Source organism: Rousettus aegyptiacus, unplaced genomic scaffold (assembly GCF_014176215.1).
Source record: "Rousettus aegyptiacus isolate mRouAeg1 unplaced genomic scaffold, mRouAeg1.p scaffold_m13_p_9, whole genome shotgun sequence".
NCBI lineage: Eukaryota > Metazoa > Chordata > Mammalia > Chiroptera > Pteropodidae > Rousettus > Rousettus aegyptiacus.
The window spans coordinates 84,595,552-84,612,771 of NW_023416312.1; the positions used below are offsets into that span (position 1 = coordinate 84,595,552).

Here is a 17,220-nt window from a genome sequence, read left to right on the forward strand (position 1 = left end):
AGGACACTGAGAAGAAAACAGAAGGGGATTGCTAAAGTAACCCATCTTACAGGACGATGTTAAAGATGGTCTGTTGATCTAAGATGATTAATTTATAAAAGACTTTCTAGTGTACAAGACACAACCATGTCCAACTGTGTATAGCCGCCAATTAGTTTTGTTTTTATTTTGTTTTTTGCTACCTGTATTATGACTCAATGTGGATTTGTGTTTATGCAAATTTTATTTGCAGAATGTTATGTTAAACCTCAAATAAATGCTTCTTTATGTGGAAAAATAAAAGACAGGTAGATGTCTTTGTTCGCAGCTATGGATACCTGAGGCACTCCAGATTGCAGGCACCAGTTGTAATAGTTACTGCTAATACATTTGTTGGCTCTCTCTTAGTCTTCCAATATTTGATATAAAGCTTCTCATTCAGTTACACTTTTCAATTTTAAGCTGCATGTGAGTCTTTTCAACCTAATCGAGGAGGATGAAGATGATTAAATGTTCTATCAAAAGTAAGTGTTACTCTGTAACTTTCTACATAACTTCCAGAGAGCCCTCACATGACTCTTAAGCTCCCTTCTGACTCTGTGACTCTGTTCTGTTCATCTGTCATCTTGAACCTCTGTCAGATATTGAAGTAGAAACAGTAGTATACACTGAGACTGTTCAGAGTCAATCTGTTTGCTTTTCCAGTAAAATCCTGAATTTGTGCATAACTGAGGAATAAGTCATTCTAGTTAACTAGGTTTTCCAGGTTGCAAACATTTAGTACTTTAAATTTCCTCAGGAGTCACCAGCTGTCCCTCATCCACCTCCAGCTTGCTGATTCACTTCTATGCTGTCCTGCTATCCTCACAGCTGAACCTTTAATCCTTGTATTTCTCTTTTTGATTCTCTCTGCTTCCTATCTATCTGTCTTTATTTCTATTACTTTCTTACTACATTCTTACCTTCTTGTATTCACATATCGCCTCCACCGGGACACTCTCCCCAGTTTTACTCTTCCTACTCATATTCAAGTTTCAGCTTAGGCATGACTTAACCATACTAGGTCAGAGGCTCCTGATGTTTACTGTCATAGCAATTCATTCTTCCCCTTCTATCACATTTATCACCATTGAAATGACATACCCAAAAATGTTTTTGAATGAACCGATGTTCTATATTCATCTATCCATACATACAACCATTCATTCATCTTTTAAATTACTTAAGGCATTTCTTTATTTTTGATCATGAAAGTAATTATAGGATATATTGAATAATTCTTGAAGTCTTATTATTTGGCCTTTTTCATGCTGGTTGCAGAATCATTCTTTGCAACCAAAAATTATTTAAGAAAAATAGATACATATAACTAAAACTATCACTGTCTGGGGACCTGAGGACATAGAAAGAGTAGCTGATAAAAAACTTTAAAATGTATACTGATTTTTAAAAATTTGTCGAAATGATTTTTAAAAATCCTTTTCAAAGAAAATCTTATATTAAGATATGGTCAAGTTCAAAGGCATGGAATGGTGCTTATTATTTATCATTATATAAATATTTTGGTGATATATTCAGAGAACCACCCTAGGAAAAAAAATGTTATAAGTAGACAGGCCATAGTCTAGTGCAACAAAAGCTTTAATTTTTACCAAAATTTTGAACACCTAATACCACAGTCAAGCTTTAACTACCAAATAAATATCGTTTAGTTGAATTAAAAGCATATTGACTTTCTAGCATGGGGTTTTAGCATCCCCGTCATAATTTCAATTATGATGTAATCTTAGAAATACGTACTCATTGATGAAGGCTTTAACAAAATGTATTTATATTCATCAACAATGCTTAGAAATTGTCATCCAATTTATAAAAAGAACATTTTCTTTTTTAAGTGTCAAAATAGTATTTCCTTACATTGGGCTAGATTCCCTTAAAGTCAGAAATTGAAAGTATCTCATAGGTTGAACAAGCAAGAAGTGTAAAATATTTCCTTTATTTAAATAAGCAGAAAAAGATGAGTGAAGTATACAGCTCAATGTCTTAGGTTTGTCGTGATAAACCAGGATTTAAAAATCTACACCTTTTTCCTTAAAAGTTACAATTTCCTATAGGGAACATAGAAAATTACCTTGTAGCATCTGCCTCCATTAATAGAATCACTATATTCTAATGGAAGAAAAAAATATCCAAGTGATTTACATCTCATTAGGGAGAAACTTTATTGGGGATTTGCAAGGCCCTGGGAAAACACAAGGATGGGAATAATTGGGTGTTGATCTTCACGAAGGGGCACCTACCCAACTGGGAGTAGTGGTCATGTGTAGACACAGGCTGAAAATGAAAATCTTTGTTTCTCCTCTTTTCACCATGGCATCAAATCTCTTCAAAGGAGATCTCTGTTGTGGGTAATAGAACTAAAACTAGGAAGCAGCAAGTTGGGCTAGGAGGAATCTGGAGCTATAAAAAGAAAAAGCTTAGGAAGCAGAACCGAGATTGAGATCTATTTACCTACTCCAGGCTTCTAAAATGGGAGAGTGCCCATCAAAATCATTTGGGAGTAACTTTATTTTAAAAACAGCTTTATTGAGATATTATCCATATACCATAAAATTCACCCATTTAAGTACACAATTAAATGATTTTGGTGTATTCACAGAATTGCACAACCATCACAATTAAAGAACATTTTCAATACCCCCAAAAGAAACTCCATATTCTTTAGCTATTATCTCCTAATCTCCCCCTTTCTCTGATCACCACTGATCTGCTGTCTCTATGAATTTGCCTATTTTGGATATTTAATATAAACAAAATCATATGGTATTTGGCCTTTTATGTCTGACGGCTTCTTTCATTTAGCATAACGTCTTCAAGGTTCATCCACATTGTAGCATGTGTCAGTCCTTCGTTTATTTTCATGGCTCAATAATATGCCATTGTATGGATACATCACATGTTGTTTATCCATCCATCAGTTGATGGACAGTTAGGCTGTTTCCACCTGTTAGCTAATGTATTGATGCTGAGCGATCAATCAGGACTCAAAAAAAAAGGTCGACAACAAGTCCAGGGGAAGTGCTGGAAATGTTTCTTGGAGACAGGTTGCAAATCTCCAAATTAACTCTTTTTATATGCCAGGCCCTCTGCTAGATGCTGAGTTTACAGAAAAGAATGAGACATGGAGCTTTCCTTCAGGTAGAGTATTCAGAGAGAGAAATGGTAAAGGTGGAGGTAGAGATGGAAGTGGAGGTGGAGGTGGAGGTGGAGTTGGAGATAGTTCCCTTTTATAATGGCCCATATCTTCCCTCCTAAGTAATGATCAGAAGTTTAGATATGGTGGGAAAAGACACCAAACCTAAAAATTTATATGGACTTGACTTCTATGTTTGCTCTTCTCACATTCTTTAATATATGGTGCCCTAAGTACGTTATACAGATGTTAAATCAAGTACAATTAGAGTTGCGGTGAAAATGTTTGATGATTTACAATTAAACATTTCTCAGAGGAAGAAATCAAAGTAGTTATGTTACCAATAATGTTCAAGGAAGGAGCATGGGAGAAAGCTAACAACAACAACAACAACAAAACACTCTAAATCTGACTTTGTCTTAAGCTATTCCCTTTGGGATTTCAACAACTTAAAATCATGAAATTGTGTTTGATTTATTATTTTTATTTTTTGGTTTTCAATGACAGTTGACATTCAATACTATTTTATGTTAGTTTCAGGTGTATAGCATAGTAGTGAGACACTTATTAATTTATAAAGTAATCCTCCAGATTAGTCTAGAATCCACTTGTCATTAAACATATTTATTACCATATTATCGACTATATTGTCTATGCTGTACTTTACATCCTCGTGAATATTTTCTAACTACCAATTTGTATGTCTTAATCCCTTCACTTTTTCACCCAGCTACCCAAAACCTCCTCCTATCGGGCAATCACCACTTTGTTCTCTGTATCTATGAGCCTGTTTTCATTTTGTTTCTTAATTACTTTCCTTAGATTCCACATCAAAGTGAGAACATATGGTATCTGTCTTTCTATGCCTGACTTATTTTATTTACTATAATATCTTCTTGGTCTATCTGTGTTGTTGCAAATGTTAAGATTGTATTTTTTTATGGCTGAAGATTTTTCAAATATGTATATGTATCACCTATTTTTTATCCATTTGTCTATTGATAGCAATTAGGTTGCTTCCATATATTTACTATTGTAAAAAGCATTGCAGTGAACACAAGGGTGCATATACCTTTTCGAATTATTGTGTTTTGGTTTTCTTTAGATAAATACCCAGAACTGAAATTGCTGGGTCATAAAGTAGTTATATTTTCAATTTCTTGGGGAACCTCCAAACTGTTTTCCATAGTGGCTGAACCAATTTGCAACCTCACCAACAGTGCACAAGGGTTCCTTTTTTTCCACATCCTCGCCAACGTTTGTTTTTTGATTTATCGATGGTACCCATTCTGGACAGCTATGAAGCGATATCTCCTTGTGGTTTTAATTTGAATTTCTCTGATGCTTAGTGATAGTGAGCATCTTTTAATGTCTTTTGGCCATCTGAATGTCCTCTTTGGAGAAATGTCTACTCATGCCCACTTTTTAACTGAAATGTTTTGTTTGTTTGTTTGTTGTTTTTGGGAGAGTGTGCTGAGTTGTATGCATTCTCTAAAAATTTTGGATATTAACACCTTCTCAGATATATCACTGTCGAATATCTTGTCCCATTCAGTAGGTTATCTTTTTGTTTTCTTGATGGTTACCTTTGCTGTGCAAAAACTTCCAAGTTTGATGTAGCTGCATTTATTTTTTCTTTTCTTTCACTTATCCAAGGAGGTATATTAGAAAAAAATATATTACTAATAGCAATGTCAGAAACTTTGCTGCTTATGTTTTCTTCTACGAGTTTTATGGGTTTGGGTCTTACATTTAGTTCTTTAATCCATTTCGAGTTTATTCTTCTAAATGATGTAAGTTTCATTTTTTTGCATGTTATCCCAATACTATTTGTTGAAGAGACTGTCTTTACTCCATTGTATATTCTTGCCTCCTTTGTCATAAATACTATATAGGTGTGGATTTATTTCTGGGCTCTCTATTCTGTTCCATTGATATATGTGTTTGTTTTTATGCGAGTACTGTGCTGTTTTGATTATTATAACCACCTAGTGTATTTGATATCAGGTAGTGTTATACCTCCTACTTTGTTCTTTATCAAGATTGCCATGGCTATTCCAGGACTTTTATGGTTCCATATAAATTTTAGGATTATTTGCTCTAGTTCTCTGAAAAATGCTGCTGGTATTTTGATAAATAAGGCATTGAATCTATAGATTGCTTTGGGTAGTATGGCCATTTGAAAGATGTTGATTCTTCCTGTAAATGAACACAGTATATGTTTCCATTTATTTGAATCTTCTTGAATTTCTTTCTTCGATGACTTATAATTTTCCGAGTACAGATTTTTTACCTATTTGGTTAAATTTATTCCTAAGTATTGTTTTGGATGCAATTGAAATGAGACTGTTTTCTTAATTTCTCTTTCTGAAAGTTCATCAGTGGTGTATAAAAATACAACTGAATTCTGAATATTACTTTTGTATCCTGCTACTTTACTGCAGTCATTAATCATTTCTAACAGTTGTGTGTGTGTGTGTGTGTGTGTGTGTGTGTGTGTAATCTTTAGGGTTCTCTCTATATAATATCATGTCATCTGCAAATAATGACAGTTTAAATTCTTCCTTTCTAATTTGAATATCTTTTTTTTGCTTTTTCTTGTCTGATTGTTGTATCTAGGACTTCCAATACAATGTTGAACAGAAGTGGTGAAAGTGGGCATCCTTGTCTTGTTCCTGATCTTAAGGAAACACTTTTAGCCTTTCCCCATTGAGTATGATAATAGCTGTAGATTTCCTATACATGGCCTTTATTAAGTTGAGGTATGTTTCTTCTATTCCACTTTGCTGAGAGCTTTTATCATTAAAGGATACTGGATTTTGTCGACAGCTTTTTCTGCATCAATTGTTAGGATAATATGATTTTTTAAATTTTTTAAATTAAGTTTATTGAGGTAACATTGGTTACCACACTCATATAATTTTCAGGTATACATTGTCATTTGACATCTATTGTACATTCTATTGTGTGTTCACCACCCAAAGTCCAGTTTCCTTCAGTTACCATATATTTGACCCCTTTACTCACTTCACCCTACCCCTACCCTGCTATATTTAACCCCCTTTATACCATATACCTCCTCACGCCTCCCCCACCACACTAGTAATCACTACTCTGTAGTTCTCTGGTAACCACTAGTCAATAGTCCATGTCCATGAGTCTGTTTTGTTTGTCCTGCTCATTTGTTTCTTTTAGGATTAGAAACCACATATAAGTGATATGCGATTTTCAACTTTTTCTGTCTGGCTTATTTCGCTTAGCATGATTATCTAGAGTTCCATCCATATTGTTGCAAATAGCAGTATTTCATCTCTTCTTGTAGCTAAGTAATATTCTATTGTATATATGTACCATAGCCAATCATCTATCATAGCGCACTTTGGTTGTTTCCATGTGCTGGCCACTGTGAATAATCCTGCTATGAATATTGGTGTGCAAATATCTTGCCAAATATGAGTTTTCAAGTCTTTGGGGTAAAACCCAGTAGAGGAATTGCTGGATCACATGGTAGGTAAATTCTTAGTTTTTTGAGGAACTTCTGTTTTCCATAGCGGCTGTACAAATTTGGAGTCCCACCAGTACTGTATAAGGGTTCCTTTTTCTCCACATCCTCTCCAACATTTGTTGTCGCTTGTCTTGCTTATTATAGCCATGGTAACAGGTGTGAGATGGTATCTCATAGTGGTTTTCATTTTCATTTCCCTAATAGCTAGCGGTGTTGAGCATCTTTTCATATGTTTGTTGGACATTTGTATGTCGTCTGGGGAGAAGTAACTGTTCAGGTCCTCTGTCCATTTATTGATTGGATCATTTGGGTTCTCGTTGTTATTGAGACATATGAGTCTTTGTATATTTTTGATATTGGGCCCATATTGGAGGTGTTACTTGAAAATATATTCTCCCATTCGGATGACTGTCTCCTTACGTTGTCGATGGTTTCTTTTGCTGAGCAGAAGCTTTGTAGTGTGATGTAGTCCCATTCATTTATTTCTGCTTTTACTTCCCTTGCCTTAGAGGTCAAATTCATAAAATCCTCTATAAGTCAAAGGTCCTTGAGTTTAGTTCCTATGTTTTTTTCTATGCATTTTAGTATTTCCGGTCTTATATTCAGGTCCTTAATCTATTTTTAGTTCATTTTGGGGTGTGGTGAGAGACAACAGTCTAGTTTTATTCTTTTGCAGGTGGCTTTCCAGTTTTCTCAGCACCATATATTGAAGAGGCTTTCCTCTCTCCACTATATGTTTTTGGCTTTTTTGTTGTTGTTGTTGAAAATCATTTGCCCATATAAATATGGGTTTACTTCTGGACTCCCGATTCTGTTACACTGATCTGTGTGTCTGTTTTGTTGCGCGTACCATGCCATTTCGATTACTGTTGCTTTGTAGTATAATTTGAAGTCGGGCAGAGTGACATCTCCAGCCTCGTTCTTTTTCCCAGGATGACTTTGGCAATGTGGGGTCTTTTGTGCTTCCATACAAATCTGATAATTTTTGTTCTATTTCTTTAAAAAATGCCGACGGAATTTCGATGAAGATTGCATTATATCTGTATACTGCTTTAGATAATAAGGTCATTTTAACTATGTTGATTCTTCCAATCCAAGAACACAGAATATCTTTCCATTTCTTTGTATCTTCTTCGATTTCTTTTAATAGGGCCTTGTAATTTTCATTACATAGGTCCTTCACATGTTTCGTTAAATATATTCCTAGGTATTTTTATTCTTTTTGTTGCAGTTGCAAAAGGAATTACTTTTTATACTCCTTTTTCTGACACTTTGTTGTTAGAGTATAGGAACGCTATGGATTTTGTATCCAGAGACTTTATTTGCTTATTGTTTCAAGTAGTGTTCTTGTGGAGTCTTTAGGGTTTTCTACATAGAGAATCATGTCATCCTCAAATAGTGACAGTTTGGATGCTGTTTTTATCTTTCTCTTGAGTGACTGCACTTGCCAGGACCTCCAATTTTATATTGAACACCATTGGCGATAGTGGACAGCCTTGCCTTCTTCTTGATCTTAGAGAGAAGGTTTTTAGTTTTTCACCATTAAGTATAATGTTGGCTGAGGATTTGTCATATATGGCCTTTATTATATTAAGGTACTTTCCTTCTATACTGATTTTGTTAAGTGTTTTGATCAAAAATGGATGTTGTATCTTGTCGAAGGCTTTTTCTGCATCTATTGTTATGATCATATGATTCCTATTTTTTAATTTGCTTATGCGGTATACAATATTAATCAATTTCCATATTTTGAACCATTCCTATACACCGGAGTGAAGTCCACTTGATCGTGGTGTGTATAATCTTTTTAATATGTTACTGTATTTGGTTTGCTAGTATCTTATTTAGGATTTTTGAATATATGTTGATGAGAGATATTGGTCTGTAGTTTTCTTTTTTTTGTGGTATCTTTACCAGGTTTTGGTATCGGGGTAATATTGGCTTCATAAAATGAGTTGGAAAGTATTGCCTCCTCCTCTATTTTTTGGAAGAGTTTGAGGAGAATAGGCATTAAATCTTCTTAGAATGTTTGGTAGAATTCACTGGTGAAGCCATCTGGTCCTGGACATTTACTTTTGGGTAGGTTTTTGATGATTGTTTCAATTTTCATACTGCTGATTGGTCTATTTAGATTTCCTAGAACTCTTTATTCAGTCTAGGAAGTTTGTATCTTTCTAAGTAGTGGTCCATTGCTTCTAGGTTATTAAATTTTGTGTTATATACTTTTTCGTAGTATTCTCGTATGATTCTTTGTATTTCTGCAGTGTCTGTCATCATTTCTCCTCTTTCATCCCTGATTTTGTATATTCGTGTCTTTTCTCTTTTTTATTTAGTGAATCTAGCCAGAGGTTTATTAATTTTAGTAATCTTCTCAAAGAACTAGCTCTTTGTTGCATTTATTTTTTCAATTTTTTGTTTTCATTTTTATTTAATTCAGGTCTTTGATTATTTCTTTCCTCCTGCTGACTTTATGCCTCATTTATTCTTATTTTTCTAGTTTTTTTAAGGTTGTTTCTTTGAGCTCCTTCTTAATTTTTTAAATAGTCCTTTAATGACATTAACTTTCCTCTCATGACTGCTTTTGCTGTGTCTCAAAAATTTTGTTATATAGTACTATCATTATCATTCTTTTTTATGTATCTCTTGCTCTCTTTTTATTTATTTTTTTCTGACCAAGTCATTATTCAGTAGCATGTTGTTTAATCTCCATTTATTTGTTCTTTTGTTTTTCTTTTTTCATTTGCTCTCCAGCTACAAACCATTATGAGTAGAGACTATGGTTGGTATGATTTCAATCCTCTTATATTTTTTGAGGCAATCTCTGTTTTTCAGTATGTGATAAATCCTTCAGAATGTTCCATGTTCACTAGAGAAGAATGTATAAGCAGCTGTTTGGGGATGGAAGGCTCTGTGAGTGTTGATTATGTCCAATTGATCTGATGTGTCATTTTAAGGATGTTATTTCTTTATTGATTTTCTGTTTAGCTGATTTGTCCATATCTGACAGTGAGTTATTTAGGCCCCCCACTACAATTGTGTTTTTGTCTGTTTCTCCCTTTAGTTCTGTTATTAATTGCTTTAAATATTTCAGGGCTCACTGATTGTGAGCATAGATATTAATAAGTGTTATGTGTTCTTGGTTCATGATTCCCTTTATCATTATGAAGTGTCCCTCAATATCTTTCTTTACCTTTTTTATTTTGAAGTCTATTTCATCCGATATTAGTACTGCTTCTCCTGCTTTTCTCTGAATGTCAGTTGCTTGAAATATCATTTTCCATCCTTTCATTTTGAGTCTATATTTGTCTTTGGAACTGAAATGCGTCTCCTGGATGTTGCATTTGGTTGGGTTTTGTTTTTTGATCCAATCTGTAACTCTGTGCCTTTTTATTGGTGAGTTCAGTCTATTTACATTTAGGGTAATTATTAAAATATGAGGTTTTCCTATAACCATTTTATATTTTGTTTTTTAGTAGCTCAGTATTTCCATTGCTTTCTTGTCCTTTTGTGGTTTTTTTGGGAGGGTCAGTTTTGTGGATTTTCCCTGTGGTCCTTATATTTTATGTTATATACTTTAGTTCTGAATCTTTGGCATATTGTTACTATTATGAATATGTAGATGATAGTGTGTGCGTGTATTTCATTTTCTTCTGCATGTGCTTTATTTCCATTCTCCTTTGTTAATTTTGATCTTTGAATCTTCCCCTTTTCTGTTATTGTTGTTTCAGTTTGTCCCTATGTATCTGAATGTTCATTACTATTTTGCTTTAGGAATTCTCCTCTTATTGTTTAAGCTTATGATTCCCTGTTCTTAGTAAGCGTCCCACTCCTCTGCTTCTATCAGTCTACTAGTTGCCTTACTCATAGTTATATGTATAATAAAATGGCAGTTACTCTGTACCTATCAGTAATCACTTTAAATGTAAGTGGATTAAATGCTCCAGTCAAAAGATGTAGGTTAGCCGAATGGATAAGAAAACAATATCCATGTATATGCTGTCTACAAGAGGCCCACTTCAGATCAAATGACACTCACAGACTGAAAGTAAAGAGTTGTAAAAGAATATTTCATGCAAAAGTAATGAAAAAAGTCAAGGTAGAGATACTTATATCAGGTAAAATAGCCTTTAATACAAAGGCTGTAATAAAAGACAAAATACATTATATAATGATAAAGAGATCAATAAATGAAGAGAACATAACCCTAGTAAACACATATGCACCCAACCCAGGAGCACCTACATACATAAAGGAATTATTGACTGAGAGATCAACAGTAATACACTCATAGTAGAAGACTTTAACACCCCATCGACACTAATGAACAGATCTTCCAGGGAAGGAATCAACAAGGAAACATACTAGACCAGATAGATTTAATAGCTATTTTCAGAGTATTTTATCCCAAAGCAGAAAAATATACATTCTTCTCAAGTACACATGGAACATTTTCCAAGATAGACCACATGTTAGCACACAAAACAATCTTAAAAAATTTAAGAAGATTGAAATCACATCAACCATCTTCTCTGATCACAATGGTATGAAAATAGAAAACAAATACAAAGAAAAAACTTGAAAATACACAAACACATGGAGGATAAATAACATGATACTAAAAATGAGTGGGCTAACAATTTGATCAAGGAACAGTCAAAGGATACCTCAAGACAAATGAAAATGAAAACAAAACAAACCAAAATCTTTGGGACACAGTGAAAGCAGTCCTAAGAGGGAAATTCATAGCAATACAGACCTACCTCAGGAAGCAAGAAAAATCTCAAGTAGACAATCTAACCTCACATCTACAGGAACTAGAAAAAGAACAGAAAATAATGCCCAAGGTGAGTAGAAGGAAGGACATAATAAAAATCAATGAAATTAAATGAAATAATGTAAAGAAAACAATACAAAAGATCAATGAAACCAAGAGCTAGTTCTTTGAAAAGATAAACAAAGTTGAAAACATTAAACCAAATTCATCAAGAAAAAAAGAGAGGATCCAATAAATAAAATCAGAAATGAAAGAGAAGGAAGAAATGACTCCACAGATTGATAAAGAATTATGAGAAAATACTACAAGCAATTATCTGCCAACAAATTGGACAATCTGGAAGCAATTGATACATTCCTAGAAACATACATCTTTTAGACTGAGTGAAGAAGAAATAGAAAATCTGAACTAACTGATTACGACTAATGAAATCAAATCAATAATCAAAGCCGCCACCAAAAAAAAAAAAAAAAAAGTCCTGGACTGAATGGCTTCACAGGTGAATTTTATCAAACATTCAAAGAACAATTAATACCTATTCTTCTCAAACTATTCCAACAAACTCCAGAAGAGTTTATGAGGCCACCATTGCCCTAATTCTGAAACCAGACAGAGACAGTACAACAACAACAAAAATAAAAATATAGGCTGATATCCCTGCTGAAAATAGATGCAACTATTTTCAACAAAATATTAGTAAATAGAAGTTAGCAATACATTACAAAAATTTTGCACCATGATCAAGTGGGTTATATTCCTGGGGTGTATGTTTGGTTCAGTAACTGCAAATCAATTAACATGATTAACCACGTTAACAAAATGAAAGATAAAATTCATACGATCATAAGGATTCGGCAGAAACATGGCAGAGTGAGAGACGTCCCTAGATCTCTCCCCTTGCAACAACAATAAACTGAATATCTAAAATGCGACACGAAACACTAAAACTGCACACCAGCACGTATGAGCATGGTATCTGCGCATAAGAGCTACCACAGGTCAGAACCCCAAGTGTCAGGCGGTGGACTGGGAGAAATAAAGAAGATGACTCTCACAACCACCAGAGCTCTCTGTAGGAGGAGGGAGAGGGGTGAAGGCTCAGCGACATTCCTGAACAACCCTGCCTGGAAGTGCCTGGCAGAAAGTGGAGAAATGGGACGGGATCGTAGAGAAACAGCATCTGATTTTTACCAACCCAGGTTGCAAAACCTAGGCTGAGCCACAGCTGCCAGAGCGCCCTCCCCCCATACCCTCAGAGACAGATCACCGTGGAGCCCCACGGGAATCTGAGCAAATGCTCTGGAGACTGAGGATAACTCTCCCAGCCTCTGGATCTGAGGAGGGGGAAGGGGGAAGGGAGAAGGAACATGAATATTTCCAGCGAGTTCCCTGTACAGCTCTGCCTTGGAAAGTTGTGAGCTGTGGTCAGCCAGCTACAAGGCACAGTCTACACTGCAGAAAGCAGAGAAGTAGGGCAGGACCACAGAGGAACAACAGCTGATTTTTGCTGGCCGAGGTTGCAAAACCTAGGCTGAGCTGCAGCCCCCAAACCCCTACCCAGAGGGCACCCCTCCCCCCATACCCTCCAAGATCTATCGCCAAAGAGCCCCAGGGTAATCTGTGCAAATGCAACCTTAACTGCTAGGGATCCAAGAGTCTTAGATGCCATCTATTGAAAACCAAAATAAGAGCACCTTCTTTGCAGCAGGCTAAAGAGAGACTCTTATTTAATAAACCCTCTTTCTGGAAAAACAACAGAATACACTTTCATTAATGCCCAGGCGGAGAAATACTCCATTAAACACCATGAACAACCAAGGTGACAAGGCATCTTAGAAAGAAAGAGAAAAATCTCCAGAAAATGAGTTTACAGACATAGAAATATGTGACTTAAGTGACAGAGAATTCAATGGCACTTCTGAAAAAAACTCAATGAGATCCAAAAAAAAATAAAATAAAATCATATGAACAATTTCAGGAATTAAAAATAAAACAACTAGATGAGTGGAGCAAGGAGATTGAAACCCTCAAGAACAGAATAGATATTCTGGAGCTGAAGAACACACTGCGAGTTGAAAAATGAAATAGCAAGCCTGGGAAATAGAGTAGACCAAATGGAGGAAAGGATCAGTGATATTGAAGACAGAAATTTAGAAATAAATCAGAAAGAAGAGAGAAACCAAAAAATAAAAAATAACAAAAGAGAAATACAAGAGCTAGCTGATACCATCAAGAGAGGAAACACAAGAATAAAGGGCATTACCTAAGGCAAGGACAAGGAGCAGGGATTAGAAAGCATTTTCAGATAAATAGTGGATGAGAATTTCCCAAATCTAAGGAATGAGCTGGAGATTGGGATTCAAGAAGTCAGCAGAACACCCACTTATCTCAACCCAAAAAAGCCTTCACTAAGGTACATTGTATTAAAATTATCAAAAATCAATGACAAAGACAGAATTCTCAAGGCAGTCAGGGAGAAGAAAATGGTAAAATATAAAGGAATATCCATTAGATTATCATTGTCCTACTCAGCACAGACCTTACAAGCAAGAAAGGAATGGAACCATGTAATTAAATTATTAATAAAAATGAACTACTAGCTTAGACTAATGTATCAAGCTAAGCTCTCCTTTAGATATAAAGGAGAAATCAAGATGTTCCTAGACATACAAAAATTTAGGGAAATCTCTACTACGAGGCTTGCACTACAGGAAATACTGAAAGGGGTCAGCTTACCTAAAACAAAATAGCAACAACAACAAAAATACATAATTAGGAGTAAAGTGACTATCAGGCAAATAGAAGCAGAGGAGTGCAACCCTTACTAAGAACAGGGCATTATAAGCTTAAACAATAAGAAGAGAATTGCTATAGCAAGATAGTAATGAATGTTCAGCATACACATGGACAAATTAAGACAACAATGACTGAAAAGGGGAAGATTCGAGGATCCAAATTTGCAAAGGGGAATAGAGATAAGGCACTTGTAGTAGAAGAAAATAGGTGATTGTATGTATATAACTATGCTTTCCATATTCATAATGGTAACCACACATCGAAGATTCAGAATTGATTGAAATATATAATATGAAACAAGAACCAGAAGCAAAACCCACAAAAGCCAACCAAAATAAAGAAAATAGAAACACATGGACAATGAAGCAATGGAAACACCGAGCTACCAGAAAGCAAAAGATAAAATGGCTGTAAGAAATCCTCATATTTCAATAATCACCCTAAATGTAAATGGACTGAACTCACCAATAACAAGACACAAAGTTTCAGAATAAATCAAGAAACAAAACCTAACCATATGCTGCCTCCATGAGACACATCTCAGCTCCAAAGAAAAATATGAACTCAAAGTTAAAGAGTGAAAAATAATATTTCAAGCCAATGGCATTCAGAGAAAAGTAGGAGTAGCAGCACTGATATCTGACAAAATAGACTTCAAAATAGAAAAGATAAAGAAAGACACCGAAGGACACTTCATAATGATAAAGGAAATAATGCACTAAGAACACATAGCATTTATTAATATCAATGCTCACAATCAGGGAGCCCCAAAATATGTAAAGTAATTACTAAGAGAACTAAAGAGAGAAGTGGACCAAAACACCATCATAGTAGGGGACCTAAATACCTCACTGTTGAATATGGACAGATCATCCAAACAGAAAATCAATAAAGAAATAACATCCTTAAATGACCCTTTAGTCTAACTGGACATAATTGATATTTATAGAGCCTTCCATCCCAAAACAGCTGCTTATACACTCTTCTCTAGTGCAAATGGAACATTCTCAAGAATCGACCACATACTAGGACACAGAGATAGCCTCAACAAATATAACAGGGATGAAATCATACTAACCAAATTCTCTGATCATAATGCTTTGAAACTAGAGATCAATTGCAAAAAGAAATCAGGAAGAACCACAAATACATGGGGATTAAACAACATTCTACTAAAGAATAACGGAGTCAGAGAAGAAATAAAAACAGAGATCAAGAGATACATAGAAACAAATGATAATGATAGTACACATATTGGAACTTTTGGGACTGGGACAAGTCAAAAGTGGTCATAAGAAGAAAGTTATTATCATTACAGGCTTACCTCCAAAAAACAGGAACAAGCCCAGATAAACAACTTAATGCTTCATCTTAAGAAACTAGAAAAGGAAGAACAAATGAATCCTAAAGTCAGAAGGAAAGAAATAATCAAAATTAGAGCAGAAATAAATGAAATTGAACACAAAAGAACAATAGAAAAAATAAAGGCAACAAACAGCTGGTTCTTTGAGAAGATTAATAAAATTGACAAACCCCTGGCTAGACTCACTATAGAAAAATGAGAAAAGACACAAATAAACAAAATCAGGGATGAAAGAGGGGAAATTACCACTGATATTGGAGAAATACAAAGGATCATAAAAAATACTATGAAAAGGTATATAACACCAAATTCAGTAACCTAGAAGAAATGGACCAGTACTTAGAAAAACACAACCTTCCTAGACTGAATCAAGAAGTGGAAAATCTAAGTAGACTGATTAGCAGTATGGATATTGAAACAATCATCAAAAACCTTCCTAAAAGTAAAAGTCCAGGACTAGATGGCCTCACCAGTGAATTCTACCTAACATTCAAAGAAAATTTAATACCTATTCTTCTCAAATTCTTTCAAAAAATCGAAGAGGAGGCAATACTTCTCAACACATTTTATGAGGCTAATATTACTCTGATGCCAAAACTTGGTAAAGATAACACAAAAAAAGAAAACTATAGACCAATATCTCTCATGAACTCAGATGCAAAAATCCTAAATAAGATACTAGCAAACCAAATACAGTAACATATTAAAAAGATTATACTCTACGAATAAGTGGGCTTCATCCCAGGGGCACAAGGTTGGTTCAACATATGCAAATTGATTCATGTGATACACCACATAAAAATTTAAAAAATAAGAATCATATTATCATATCAATAGGTGCAGAAAAAGCCTTTGATAAGATGTAGCATCAATTTATGATCAAAACCATTCACAAAATTGGTATAGAAGTACTTTAACATTATAATGCCATCTATGACAAAACTCTCAGTCAGCATTATGCTTAATGGTGAAAACTAAAAACCTTTCCTCTAAGATCAGGAACAAGGCAACGTTGTTCACTATCACTCCTCTTATTCAATATAACATTGGAGGTCCTAGCAAGTGCAATCAGACAAGAGAAACATAGAAAAGGCATCGAAATAGGAAACAAAGAAGTCAAACTGTCACTATTTGCAGATGACATGATTCTCTATGTAGAAAACCCTAAAGACTCCACAAGAACACTACTTGAAACAATAAGCAAATAAAGTCTCTGGATACAAAATCCATAGCGTTCCTATACTCTAACAACAAAGTGTCAGAAAAAGGAGTATAAAAAGTAATTCCTTTTGCAACTGCAACAAAAAGAATAAAAATACCTAGGAATATATTTAACGAAACATGTGAAGGACCTATGTAATGAAAATTACAAGGCCCTATTAAAAGAAATCGAAGAAGATACAAAGAAATGGAAAGATATTCTGTGTTCTTGGATTGGAAGAATCAACATAGTTAAAATGACCTTATTATCTAAAGCAGTATACAGATATAATGCAATCTTCATCGAAATTCCGTCGGCATATTTTAAAGAAATAGAACAAAAATTATCAGATTTGTATGGAAGCACAAAAGACCCCACATTGCCAAAGTCATCCTGGGAAAAAGAACGA

The 17,220-nt window shown here is 34.6% G+C and overlaps 1 protein-coding gene across 1 annotated transcript in view; it reads right to left on the minus strand.

Annotated features, from left to right (window-relative positions):
* HS6ST2 (heparan sulfate 6-O-sulfotransferase 2) overlaps positions 1-17,220 on the minus strand; it is a 306,999-nt gene that overhangs the window by 162,265 nt on the left and 127,514 nt on the right.